Raw genomic sequence first — 14,967 nt, forward strand, 5'->3', positions numbered from 1 at the left:
GAGGGTATAATAATGCAGTAAATAAATAATAATCCGCAGATATGTGGCCGGTGTCGCACTTATAAATGGCGCCCGATCTTATCCGCTTTTGGAACACTCTGCACATTTTGCATCGCCATATTCTGAGAGCCAGAACTGTTTTATTTTTTCTCCACCGGAGCCGTGTGAGGGTTTATTCTTTGCGGGACAATCTGTAGTTTTCATTGGTACCATATTGGGGTACCAGAAATTTTTTTGATCACGTTTTATTCCATTTTTTGGCAAGCAAGGTGACCAAAAACCATCAATTCTGACAATGTTTTTTATTTGTTTTTTTTATGGCCTTCACCCTGGGCTATAAATGACCATTATACTTTATTCTGCGGGTCGATACGATTACGGCGATACCATATGTATATAATTTTTTTATGTTTTGCAGCGTTTGTGCAATTAAATCACTTATTTATAAAATAAATTAATTTTTGTGTCACCATATTCTTAGAGCCATAACGTTTTTATTTTTCAGTCAAAAAAGCGGTGTAAGGGCTTGTTTTTTGCGGGACGGGATGTAGTTTGTATTGGTACCATTTTGGCGTACATGCGACTTTTTGATCACTTTTTATTGTATATTTTGGGAGGGTTGGTAACCAAAAAATTGTGATTCGGGCACTGTTTTTCGTTTATTTTTTTCGCTGTGTTCACCGTGCGGGAAAAATAATATTACAGTTTTATAGTTGGGGTCATTACGAACGCGGCGATACCAAATATGTGTACTTTTTTAACGTGTTAATTTTTTTCCTATAATAAAAGACTTATTATAGGGAAAAAAAGCATTCTTTGTTTATGTCACTTATAACTTTTATTTTTACACTTTTTCAAAACATTTTTATTATCTTTTTTTAACTTTTTTTACTTGTCCCACTAGGGGACACTTAGACTGGCAGCTCTGATCGCTGCTGGAACACATTACACTACACACGTAGTGTAATGTGTTCTAACTGTCATTGTGACGTAACTGTCACACTGACAGGAAGCAGAGGAGGAACGGCCGGAGGCTGATCCTCCGAGGCTTCCGTACATGGCAACCCGGAGGTCATTGTCTGGCCTCTGGTTGCCATGATAAGGATCGCCAGCCCCCGCAAATACATGTGGGGGGCTGCCGATCGGCTGTAAACCTCTTCGATGTGGTGATCGCAATCGACCACCGCATCGAAGGGGTTAATTGCCGATTTCAGCGGCGACAGGCCGCTGATCGGCAACGGGGAGAGCAGGGCTGACACCCTGCACAGTTAACCGCCGCTGCGGTGTAGCGCCGCGCGGCGGTTAACTTTTAAAGCGCGGACGTAACTGTACGCCCAGGTGCGCGAAGTTACTGCTTATCTGGACGTACAGTTACGCCAAGGTGCGGGAAGGGGTTAAAGAAACAGTAGCATCTACTTGGGAAGGGGAAGGGCTGCTTCACATCCTTACATCATCATAAAAGTGTGATCTTTGGGTCAAACTACCACCTGGGACCCCCAAGGAACTATACTTTTATGACATAGCTAGTTATCATGCCATAAACTTTGATATTGAGATACACCTTTACAGGCTTCATGTACCTTTGTAAACATTTATTTTTATATACTCCTTCTCATTCATTTCAATACACCCCCCAGATTTGTTAATTTATCTGTAAAGGATGAACATGCATAGTTGGCAACATTTGAAATTTTTTTCCAGGGACACTTAGGGTGTGGTGTATTTGGTGGGTGTGTCTTATGGGTGTGATTTATCTTTTGGGTGTGGCTAGCGGGGCGTGACTTTGCAGAATTTATGCATACAAAATACAAACAAAATTTCTGCACTAGTTTGGCTGACAACTACTATGGTGGCTGGTATTTCTCTGATTATCTGGTTGTTTACAGGCAGGTGATGTCTCACTTTATCACTAGTGCTAGGCCATATGCCACACTCAGTGCCCCTTGTAGATTGTGTCTACACTGCCCCCTGTAGATATTGCCACACACTGGTACCTGTAGATATTGCAACACTGCCCCCTGTAGATGATGCCACAGTGCCCCCTGTAGATGATGCCACATGGCTCCCCTGTTGATAGTGCTACAGTGCCCTCTGTAGATAATACCACAATGCCCTCTGTAGATAGAGCCACGCAGCCCCCCTGTAGATGATGCCACACAGACCCCCTGTAGATGATGCCACACAGCCCTGTAGATGATGCCACACACACCCCCTGTAGATGATGCCACACACACCCCTTGTAGATGATGCCACATAGCCCCCCCTGTAGATGATGCCACACAGCCCCCCTGTAGATGCCACACAGACCCCCGGTAGATGGTGCCACAAACCCATTGAAGATGATGCCACATATCGCCCCTGTAAATGATGCCACACACTCCCTGTAGATGATGATACACACACCCTGTAGATGATGCCACACACATCACCTGTAATGTCGAGGTAGGTAAACAGACAAGTGAGCCCTAATCTACCCGCCACTCAGTCCCTGCCTACTTGCAACGACCCGCCCTAGGCGACGGGGTACAACTGGGCGACGGTCCCTACACTCAATAGGTGCACGACAGACAAACAGACAAGGGTACAAAGAAGCCAGGGAAATGGGGAAGTTGCCCACGGGAACACCGTGAGCAACAAGCGAGGTGAACGAGCCGAGTCAAACCAGGAGATGAGCGAGTTACAAAAACGCAGAGCAGAAGAATGGTCAGTAAAGCCAAGGACAATCACAAGCAGAGGATCAGTAGTTCAAGAAGCTGCAGCAGGGCCAGGAAACCAACAGAGAAGAATCACAAGCAAAGGAGGAACAGGAAAGGCAGGTATAAATAGACAGAGGGCGGGAGCTAGCTCCGTCTGGCCAGGCTGTGATAGGCTCTCCCACTCCTAAGCCTGCCATCCTGGGTGGTGGTAGATGGAGTCAGTCTCACAGACATAGAAGCAGGTGCAGACTGATTACCTATGGGCATCGACACAGAAGTTGTGTCTGGCAGATCCTTTACATCACTACTGTAGATAGTGCCACATACTCCCCCTGTAGATAGAGCCACATACTCCCTCTGTAGATAGCCCCACCCCTGCCTCCCTGTAGATAGAGCCATTGTTGGTCCCTCTATGAGCGGAATCCTCGTCCAGGCATCGGCAATGCTCTGGAGAGAGCCCTGACTCCACTGTCCATATAAGGGCAGTGATGTCTGTGGCACCTCCTGCAGCGGAATCCCCAGCCTGGGCTCCGGCAATGCCTTGGTCGGGGATTTCACTTCAGGAGGAGTGAATGGCAGAGCAGGGTTCGGATAGTTTCCTGCTCCGCCATAGTATTCAATTTTATCTGCGTCCTGAGGACGCAGATACAATTGAATGTAGCATTTGCCGGGCCATGTCCCGGGACAGTAATTTGCCGGGACAGTCTCTAAATTCGGGACAATCCCGGCAAATTCAAGACAGTTGGCAAGTATGAACATGATATTTGTGTTTTGCACAGAAATTAGTCTACTGCTAGTGAGGCCTTTTTAAAAAAAAAAGCAGAATATGAAATGAAAGCTGCGCTGTGATTGGTTGCTATGGGCAACAAAGACAGTTTCTCTCTTAAACAGGTTTCTAATTCCCCACTGTACATAGTGAAAGAACTCCGGTGTCCAATACAATCCTTGTATTGTGATACTGTGTGAACTTGTGAAAATGTGTAAAGTGGTCACGTAAATGGGTCCCATGAAGGAGTTATTAATCAAAAGCAATCTGCCATAGTCGCTTTGAGAAATGCAGGGCACAGTCTGCTGGGAATTGCTCGCCTGGAGGTTTCTCTTGGTGGCGTGTAGTGTACCCTCAAGAGATATATAATGGACCACGACCTAGACAACCTCGCGTTACCACAAAACAGGAGGACACATTTCATTTATTAGAGTGTGTCCTAAACGAGCCAGATTAAAAACAGCTCATCAGATCTGTGCTGCTCAGATGAAAACCAGGAAAAAAAAGTGTGTCAAATGCTGCCTTGTAGTCAGTGGCTTGAAGGTATGTGTTGCAGCCTGAAAACCGTTGCTTGGGTCCAATAAAAAGTGGGTTTCAGTCAGGAAAGCTTCAGTGATATCAGAACTGTGTTTCCGTCAGGTAATCTGCTGTGACATCACAAGTGTGTTGCCCTTAATTCTTCATGTTGTTTCAATTTAATATGCCATATAATACCATAAAAGTATGATCTTTGGTGGTCAAGCTGCCACTTAGGACCCCCATGGACCACATTTTTATGGCATATCTAATTACCATGCTATAAAAGTTGATATTGGGGAAAATTCTTCAACAGCTATGTACATCTTTGCAACCATTTTGATTGCATTGCTTCAATGCATCTAAAATAAAGAATGAAGCAACTTTGCAAGAAGGTTTGATTCAAAATAGCCTTCCATTTTGTGTCTACAGCTTCTATGCAGACCTATCTGTCTTCATGTAGACTAATCCTGCAGTCAAACTCCTTTCTATATGTTCCTTACTTCTTGCTAAAATACATTTGACAAGTCCGATAGGTTCTGATTTTAAGAGGACCTGTCAAATACTTGTATTTTCTGTGAAATAACAATACCGGAGCATTTTTTCTTACAACTCAGGGTTGTGTTGTTCCTCTTTTAATCCTCCTGGAAATGTATAAATTGACAACTGGGTATTACCATGCCCCCTTGTCAAAAGGGCGTGTCCCTATTCACTCTGAGGGCTCGTTTACACGAGCGTGTTATACGTCCGTGCAACCCCTCGTGATTTTCACGCGTGTCGTACGGACCTATGTTAGTCTATGGGCCAGTTTAGACAGTCCGTGATTTTTGCGCAGCGTGAGTCCGTTGCGTAAAACTCACGACATGTCCTTTATTCGTGCGTTGTTCGCGCATCACGCACCCATTGAAGTCAATGGGTGCGTGAAAATCACGCATGCCCCACGGAAGCACTTCCGTGGGACGCTCGTGATTCGCGCAACAGCTGTCAAACTATGAATGTAAACAGAAAAGCACCACGTGCTTTTCTGTTTACAAACATCCAAACGGAGTGTCATAAAGATGGCGGCTGCGCGAAAATCACGCAGCCGCGCATCATACGGGGATGACACACGGAGCTGTTAAGTGCCTTTTGCGCTACGCAAAACGCCGCGTTTTTTGCGTGCGCAAAACGCACACACTCGTGTAAATGAGCCCTGACACTGTACAATCAGTGCCGACAGTGTCAGACTGTGCAAAGAGACACCTACTGACAAGGGGAGTGGTAACATCCAGTTGTCAATTTACAGCCGATCACTGGGGGTTAGAGAAGCTGATCGCCATGTTGGCTTCCAGTAAGATAGAGCTTGTCTTCTTGAGTTAACCACTTTAACCTCTCAACGACCGCCCACCCTCTTTTGACGGAATGCGGTGCAGGTGCTTCATCTACAGTGACGTCTTTTGGTGGGGCTGTAGAAGAGGCTGATGAGCTCTCATCCTCTAAGCAGCAACTGTAACTAACAGCTCCTGAACTTAGAACAGCCTGCTGAAAAAACCTGGGATCGGAAAACATTCAAACCCCAGCTGCTTAACCCCTTCCCACTCCTGGACGTACTATTAGGTCATGAGGAGCGCATCGTTCGGGCTCCATGACCTGATAGTATGTCACGGCATGAACTGCCATTTTGGCCCCCCTCCTAGCACATACAGGATCTGTGACAACTACTGTGCGCCACAGGGAATTCCGGGCAAAAAAGCACACCAAACTGTGGTGCAGTTTTTCGCCCGGAATGTCCGCTGCGGAAAACTACAGCACGTAACCTGCCTGCTAGCTGTGATTAGCTGCAGCAGCCGTCACATGGGATGAAGCATCATCCCAGGAGGCCGGCCCTCTGACGTCATCCAGGCCGGCCTCTTGTTTCACCCCATGTGACTGCCGCTACAGCCTGTGATTGACTGCGGCGGTTACATGGGATGAAACGTCATCCCAGGAGGCCGTGCTGGAGGGAGGAACACAGACTTCTGGATAAGTATGAGTTTTTGTTTTTTTCTGAGTTGCATTTTTTGTGGTGGGATCACTGCAAACCCACCGCAAAAAAACGCAACAACTGCTCTTTGTTGCAGGATTTGCCTGCCCATTGAATTCAATGGGGAAAACCAGCAAAAAATATGCAGCATTTACACAAATACAATTGACATGCTGCGGAATAAAATTCCGCACCAAAGGTCAATTTCTGAGCGTTTTTTTCTGCTCAGTATTTACGCAGCGCATGGATGAGATTTGTTTTATCTCATCCACTTTGCTGCTACTGTATTTGCTGCAGATTTTCCGCAACGAGGATAGGCCTATACTTATCCATAGGCCTATACTTATGGGCCAGTGCAGTATGCTTGTCCCCCAGGCTAAAATTTGACAGTCAGCCCCTGCCTGCAGCCTATAATTTGCTGGGACATGATCCCTGCGCAGGCCAGCGCGATGACGTCACTGGATCACGCCGGCCTACGCAATGGTCCCGTCTCAGCGTGTGGCACCATCTGCAAAGGGGGAATTGTTTGTGTGTGTGTGTGTGTGTGTGTGTGTAGCACTACCTACGGGGTGTGTGTGTGTGTTTGTATATGTGGACAGTGTTGTCAGGGTCTTCCCCAGAGCGGAGTCCCGGGCAGAGCGCTAGTATAGGCTCTGCTCCGGGACTCTGTGGAATCTTCTGACATTGCTGTTCACATATGGACAGCGATGTCTGGGGCTTCCCCAGAGCTGGAGTCCCGGGCAGAGCGCTAGTATAGGCTTCCCAAGAGCAAGAGTCTCAGTGATATCAGGAGCACAGCTGGAGTCCCAGCAAGAGCCTACTAGCGTTCTGCCCGGGACTCCAGCTCTGGGGTTGCCCCTGACATCCATGTCCATATATGGACAGTGATGTCAGGAGCAGAGCTGGAATCCCAGGTAGAGTGCTAGAAGTGGCTCTGCTCCGAGACTCCAGCTCTGGGCAAGCCCCTGACATCACTGTCCATGTATGGACACTGATGTCAGTGGCTTCCCCAGAGTTCCGGCACAGAGCCTATACTAGTGCTGTGCTCCGGGACACCGGCTCTGGGGTTGCCCCTGATATAACATTCCGGTCTAGGAGGATCACCTGATGTCATTGTGTATGGACAGTGACGTCAGGGGCTCAAACAGCAGAGGAATCCCCAGCCAAGGCGTCGGCAACACTCTGGCTGGGGATTCCACTACTATCTACTTGGGGTGTGTGTGGCATTATCTGCAGAGGGTACTGTGGCAACGTCTGCAGAGGGCACTGTGGCAGCGCCTGCGGAGAGCACTGTGGCAGCGTCTGCGGAGGGCACTGTGGCAGCATCTGCGGAGGGCACTGTGGCAGCATTTGCGGAGGGCACTGTGGCAGCATCTACGGGGGACACTGTGGCAGCATCTACGGAGGGCGGTGTGGCAGTATATACAGAGGGCACTGTGGCAGCATGTATGGAGGGCACTGTGGCAGCATCTACAGAGGGCACTGTGGCAGCATCTACAGAGGGCACTGTGGCATTATCTACAAGTGGGTGTGTGGCAGTATCTACAGAGGACACTGTGGCATTATCAAGGGGTGTGTTGCATTATCTACAGAGGGTGTTGTGGCATTATCTACAGAGGGCACTGTGGCATTATCTACAGACGGCACTGAGGTATTATCTACAGAGGGCACTGTGGCATTATCTACAGAGGGCACTGTGGCATTATCTACAGAGGGCACTGTGACATTATCTACAGAGGACTCTGTTGCACTATCCAAAAAGGGGCTGCCCAATCTTGATATGTGTGTCTGCCAAACGCTGCCAACTGAGCCGCCGGACTGCATTTAGCGACATTAAAACTGGAAAACTGGATTGTTGAAAAAAGCATGTGGAGAAATATCTAAAATTTTAAACCTAGCGGTATTATTATAGTAATGTAGTATTATTATTCTAGTAATATAGTGTTATAGTAGTTCAAATAAGGAATTGATTGAATAATTTTGTATTGTATCAAATTTGAAAGTAATGCGGCCCGTCAACTTCCCATTTTTTCTATATGTGGCCCACTTACCCGGCCGAGTTTGAGATCCCTGATCTAAAGTATAAAATTTAAGAGAGTATGTTGAAAAACAATACCCAATGTTTCAGATTATTTTTTTTTATTTTTACAAACACATTTGCTTTAATACACATTGTAATCAAATTGATTTCAAAGTAGGTCACACGCTAAAGATTACTCTGTTTACAAGCGTGAGGATCCTCATCTAATCCAAGACAGAACCAATAGCAAAGCTATCAAGATATATAGTGATCCTGCTGCATGCTTTTGTTTTATGAGAACAAAAAAAAGAGAAGCAATGTGAGCTCCAGATGGACAGCAATCCATGGGGACTCATGTCAGGAATATGGAGCTCATTAATTTTAGATTTCCAATTCACAGCAGCTAACGATAAGCAGGTTTTAGTGATACATTTGGGAGAAGAGATAAGAGCAATGTGGTATATGGATATACTGCACTGACAAGCATAAGAGAATAATCCGTGATACTAGATTCTATTTTACCAACCAAAAAGTACTTTGCTTCTTAAAGAATGTGTTGGGAGTAAATTGTTTTGTGTTGACTTATCCTCTTAAGATTGAAACTTTACTGAACCTTAAAAAATAAATAGTTTATTGACTGCAGCTTAACTTGCATATATACTATGTTTTATGGTCACATTTGCGCCAAAACTTTAGTCTTGAAAAGTCATCACATTGATTTCTTCCAGAAGCAACACCACTCTTGTCCATGGGCCGTGTCTGGTATTGCAACTCTGGCTGATTCACTTAAGTATTTCAGTATGGTTGAGCTGCAATACCAGATACAGCCCTAGGACAAGAGTGGAGCTATTCCTAGCGAAAAAAGCAGAGTATTTTTTTTTCTAATCTTGTACAACTCTTTAATTCTAATATGTAAAAGCTATTTGATATGTGCACCTGCAGCAAACATGATCATGGTCAACCAAGAGATACCTTTGGCAACAAAGACCTTACCTCCCTAAGGGGGTTAAGGATGAAGGCAAGGTCTCCCAAAGGCCTGATTTACACGAGCGAGTGCGTTTTGCGCACGCAAAAACGCGGCGTTTTGCATGCGCAAAAGGCACTTAACAGCTCCGTGTGTCATCAGCGTATGATGCGCGGCTGTGAGATTTTCTCGCAGCCGCCATCATTATGATACTCCGTTTGGATGTTTGTAAACAGAAAAGCACGTGGTGCTTTTCTGTTTACATTCAGAGTTTGACAGCTGTTGCGCGAATCACGCAGTTCGCACGGAAGTGCTTCCGTGCGGCATGCGTGCTTTTCACACACCCATTGACTTCAATGGGTGCGTGATGCGCGAACAGCGCACAAAGATAGGACATGTCGTGAGTTTTTTTCAGCGGACTCACGCTGAGCAAAACTCACGGACTGTCTGCATGCCCCCATAGACTAATATAGGTGCGTACGACACGCGTGAAAAGCACGTGCGTTGCACGCACGTATATCACGCTCGTGTAAACGAGGCCTTACACTCAGTATCCCAGGTTAGCATGCATCAATCGGATTCAATCCGATAATTGTTATAGAAGATCCACTCCCGGTTCCCATAACAATTATTTGATCTATGTCACTTCTACTGACTATATGTCACTGCCATAGAAATGGTGGTGGGTGATTTTATGGGTTAAACAACCATTTCTTAAAGGAACAGTGTCATCACAAATTATTTTTTTATATGTCAAAGATGTTAGTGCTTTATTAAAAACGTTTATATTCATTTGTGTGTTTGTGTTTTACTTTTTCTTATTTTTACACTTTTTCTTTCCTATGGGGGCTGCCATTTTTTGTTCCATTTCTGTGTGTGTCGATTAACGACACATACAGACATGGAATACGGCAGCCACAGTCCCATAGGGACTGCGAACGTCTCCCGTCCCATTGACTTCAGTGTACGGCGTCTGTGTGGGAACTGCGCATGCGCCGCTCCCACACAGTCCAATTCGAAATTGGCGCCGTCCGGCGCCATTTTCCTGTGGACCGGAAGTCGCGGCCGGACAGTAATATTACTACTTCCGGTCGCGGTTTCCGGATTTGTGCACTTGGACCAGCGGCAGCAAACGGAGCGGACGGGCCGGAGGGAGCCGCGGCGGCAGGAGCAGGTAAGAGATTTCAATGTATGTTCGTGTTTGTGTGTGTTTACTACTGTATGTAAACCTACTACACTGTGTGTTAGCTCAAAAAATGGCGACACACAGTGTAGGAGGTTACACCGTTCAAACCCCTCGTTTATCCCGGCACTAGCCAGGATAAAGGAGGGGGGGATGCTGAGAGCTCACTAGAGCGAGGGCTTTTTATCCAATTTTGCAAAGCTGCAATTTTGGGGACAGCTCCATCTAGTGACCAAAAATGGGTAGTATTATAAATTAGAATTAATTTATAATATTTCCTGACTCGTGAAAAAAATAAAAAAAATTTGAACAATGTTTAATCACCCACACACTAAATGTTTAATTTTTTAAAAAAAAACATGTTTTTCTGGCAACACATTCCCTTTAAAGGTAATGTGTCGCTAGAATTTTTTTTTTTTTTTTTAGTTAAACAGTTAGTGTATAAATGATTAAACATTGTTCTAATTTTTTTTTATTTTTTCACGAGTCAGGAAATATTATAAATTAGATTTTAATTTATAACATTTCCCAGTGCTGGTTACTAGATGGAGCAATTCCCAAATTGCAGCATTGGCATGTGGTAAAGCAACCACATTGCTTTATGCTGCAAAATTTGAGAAAACACACTCGCTCTAGTGAGCTCACAGAATCCCCTCTCCCTTATCCTGGCTAGTGCCAGGAGAGAGAAGGGGATTGAACGGTCAAACCTCCTACACTGTGTGTCGCCATTTTTTGAGCGAACACACAGTGTAGTAGGTTTACATACAGTAGTAATCACACAGTAAAACACGTACATACACAGACCTAATTTACCTGCTCCTGCCGCCGCCGCTCCCTCCGGTCCGTCTGCTCCCTTCGCTCCAAGTGCTTGCATTAGAACACAAGTCCGGAAGCCGCGACCGGAAGTAGTAATCTTACTGTCCGGCCGCAGCTTCCGGTCCACAAGAAAATGGCGCCGTACGTCGCTCGGCCGAAGACCTTCCATTTGGACTGTGTGGGAGCGGCGCATGCGCCATTCCCACACAGACGGCGTACAGCATAGTGGATGGAACGGGCCCCGTTCGCATTCTCTATGGGGCTGTATGTGCCGTATTCCATGTCTGTATGTGTCGTTAAACGACACATACAGAGATGAAAAAAAAAATGGCAGCCCCCATAGACAAGAAAAAGTTAAAAAATAAAAATAAGTAAAACACAAATACACAAATAAATAAAACATTTTTTAATAAAACACTAAAAGCAAATTGATATAAAATTTATTTTTTTCGCGACACCCTTCCTTTAAGTTAGCCGGATAAATTTTTTGGATGTCCAAGAAGGTATCAGCAAAGTAATAGCTCTAGACTACTTCCTATTTAATTTAATTATGTGTGAGATGTTTATTTGCCACTGGATATAACACATATTTTAAAACCTACATTTCTAGCACAATGTTATTTCTTCCGTTTACCAAATGTAAATTGGAGTGAAATCAAGATAAACTCTATAATGTATTAAATTGTACCTACAGCTCTGGTAAAGATCTAGTATATTGGCTCCAGCTTAGGCTTTGTTCACATCTGATTTGGAGGCTACGGTTGACACCTCGTCTGTGGCCCGTGGCTTACTTACATCCAGGTATGTAACACATTACCAGTTTTGGCAAAGTAAAGGTATGTGCACACGCTTACTAAAAAATGTCTGAAAATACAGAGCTGTTTTCAAGGGAAAACAGCTCCTGATTTTCACATTTTTTAAGCCACTCGCGTTTGTCCCTGCGTTTTTTACGACCATTTTTGGAGCTGTTTTTCTATAGTGTCAATGGAAAACGACTCCAAAAACGGCACAAGAAGTGACATGCACTTCTTTTTCGTGGACGTTTTTTTAACCCGGTCATTTTTAAAACCGGCCGCATAATAAAATGGCCCGTCGGAACAGAACGCTGTTTTTTCCATTGAAATCAATGGCCAGATGTTTGGAGTCGTTCTGCTTCCAATTTGATCTGATTTTTCAGCCATTTTTGAGCCGTTTACGGCCCGAGAAACTACCCAAAATTATGTGTGAACAAACCCTTATAAGGGTATGTGCACACGCTAGCTGTCATTTACGTGTGAAAAGGCAGACTGTTTTCAGGAGAAAACAGCTGCCTCGTTTCACACGTAAATGCTCCTCCTCGTATTTTGCGAGCCGTCTGAGACACTTGTAAATCTTGAGCTGTGAGTTGAATGAAGAACAGCTCAAATTACGTGGCAAAGAAGTGTCCTGCATTACAGGTTGTCTGCACAATACGTCGGCAAACCCATTCAAATGAATGGGCAGATGTTTACCGACGTATTGGAGCCCTATTTTCAGACGTAAAACGAGGCATAATACGCCTCGTTTACGTCTGAAAATAGGTCGTGTGAACCCAGCCTAATAGTTACGTGTACTTTTTTTTTTTACCTTTATTGAAAATATATGAAGATAAGGCTATATTCACACAACAGTGGGAAAGAAATACCATTAAAAACTGATCAACTGTCAGTTTTCATAGTCATTTTGAATCAGTTTGTCATCCATTTCAAGTCCGTCTGCCATTTTTAATAGCCGTATGTCTCCCGTTTGCGATCCGTTTTTCATGGTCGTTTAATGAACGGATGGATTTCATTTGCCAGGGTTTTATTTTGTCCCAACCCCCTGAAAACACCACAGTGCCCATGTAGATAATGCCACAATGTCCATTGTAGATAGTGCCCATCGTAGATAGTGCCCACTTAGATAGTGCCGCATAGTGCCACAGTGCCCACATAGTCTCACACTGTAAAAAGTTCCACTGTGCCCACATAATGCCGCAGTGCCCACATATTAAGTGGCATATAAACTGCCATAGTGCCCATGTAGATAGTGACACAGTGCCCAGGTAGATAGCGCCACAATGTCCACTGTAGATAGTGCCACTGTGCCCATGTAGTGCCGCAGTGCCAACATAGATAGTGACACAGTGCCCAGGTACATAGTGCCACAGTGTCCCCTGTAGATAGTGCCCATATAGTGCCACAGCACACATGTAGATAGGACCACACCCCCCTCCTAGAGGGAGCCCCTGACGTCACTGTCCAGATATGAACAGTGACATCTGGGGCTCCTCCAGGAGCGGTATCCCCGGCCAGAGCATCGGCAACGTTCTCACCAGGGATTCTGCTCCTGGAGGAGCCTCTGACTTCACTGTCCATATATGAACAATAATGTCAGGGGGCTCCTCCAGGAGATGAATCCCCAGACAGTGCTTCACAACGGAGGCTTTTTGTGGTCAAAGGGACCACAATGGGTCCGTGGTTTTGCAGACCTCAAAACCAATACTGTCGTGTGCATGAGGCCTTTGACTTTACAATGAGGGATCAATACGGTGACCATGAGGTCACCGATCTTTCCCACCAGACGGTAAGGCAGGGAGCTGCATAGAATTGCAGCTTCTTGCTTACACATTCTGCAGTGTCAATTGTGACTATGATAATGCCCCTGTATAGCGTGCTCAAAATGTAGCATGCGACTCATCGACTATGACTTTGATGTTTACTGGTATCTGGATAGCTGAATTCAATAGGACACAGCAGACACTAGAACCACACATACAATAAAGTTTATACATTTTATACTATTCTTATACAAGTGTGTACCCAATCTTTTTATTTTTGTTTCACATAATATATGTTTATTGAAAAATTATTAACAACACAGAAGTAAGAATAGAAGGATCGTAAAAGGTCATTTGAGTGGCAAATTCTCCAGAAATGGATCATGGCCGGGAGAAGTCGTCATGAGGTCTGAACTGGAAGGAGAAGAACATAGGAAACACAACTACTAGAATCTGAGAAGACATCACCTGTGATTGTCATGGCTCTGGGGTTATGTGGACACACTAGGCCACTCGACCGTAGCGGAGTAGCAGCTGGCCAAACTACAGCCAATGAAAGTCTTTAGAACTATAGTACCTGTATAGAAGTTCTGACAGACAAGTAGCGTAGCAGACACATTGGAGTAGCCGAAAACACTTGGCGTGGCAGAAGATGAACTTGACTCCAACACTAGATTTTGCTCAGGAACAAACACAATGACTGGATACGGGATACAGGATATGGGAACACTGGGAACAGGATACAGCTAAGGGACCAGCTACTTCTGCAGCTGGTTATATCTGCTGTCCTTGGATGGGTCATGTTGTAAAGGCCCCTGCTGCTCCAGGAGACTGTCTCCATGACAGATCCTACATGGAAGTTAAGTCTATGTATGAGTGTGTATGTGTATGTATGACTATGTAAGTGTATGTATGAGAGTAAGTGTGTATATGAGTGTGTATGTGTGTGTAAGTGTGTGTAAGTATGTGTAAGTGTGTGTAAGTGTATGTATGAGTGCAAGTGTGTGTATGAGTGTTCAAGTGTGTGTATGAGTGTAAGTGTGTATGTGTGTGTAAGTGTGTAAATGTGTGTATAAGTTTATGTATGTATAAGTGTATTAGTGTGTAAGTGTGTGCATGAGTGTGTGTATGAGTGTAAGTGTATGTATGAGTGTGTAATAGTATGTGTGAGTGTGGAAATGTGTGTATGAGTGTAAATGTGCGTATGAGTAGGTATATACAGTGAAGGAAATAAGTATTTGATCCCTTGCTGATTTTGTAAGTTTGCCCACTGTCAAAGACATGGACAGTCTAGAATTTTTAGGCTAGGTTAATTTTTACCAGTGAGAGATAGATTATATAAAAAAAAAAAAAAAAAACAGAAAATCACATAGTCAAAATTATATATATTTATTTGCATTGTGCACAGAGAAATAAGTATTTGATCCCCTACCAACCATTAAGAGTT

This window comes from Rhinoderma darwinii, chromosome 2, assembly GCF_050947455.1.
Source record: "Rhinoderma darwinii isolate aRhiDar2 chromosome 2, aRhiDar2.hap1, whole genome shotgun sequence".
NCBI lineage: Eukaryota > Metazoa > Chordata > Amphibia > Anura > Rhinodermatidae > Rhinoderma > Rhinoderma darwinii.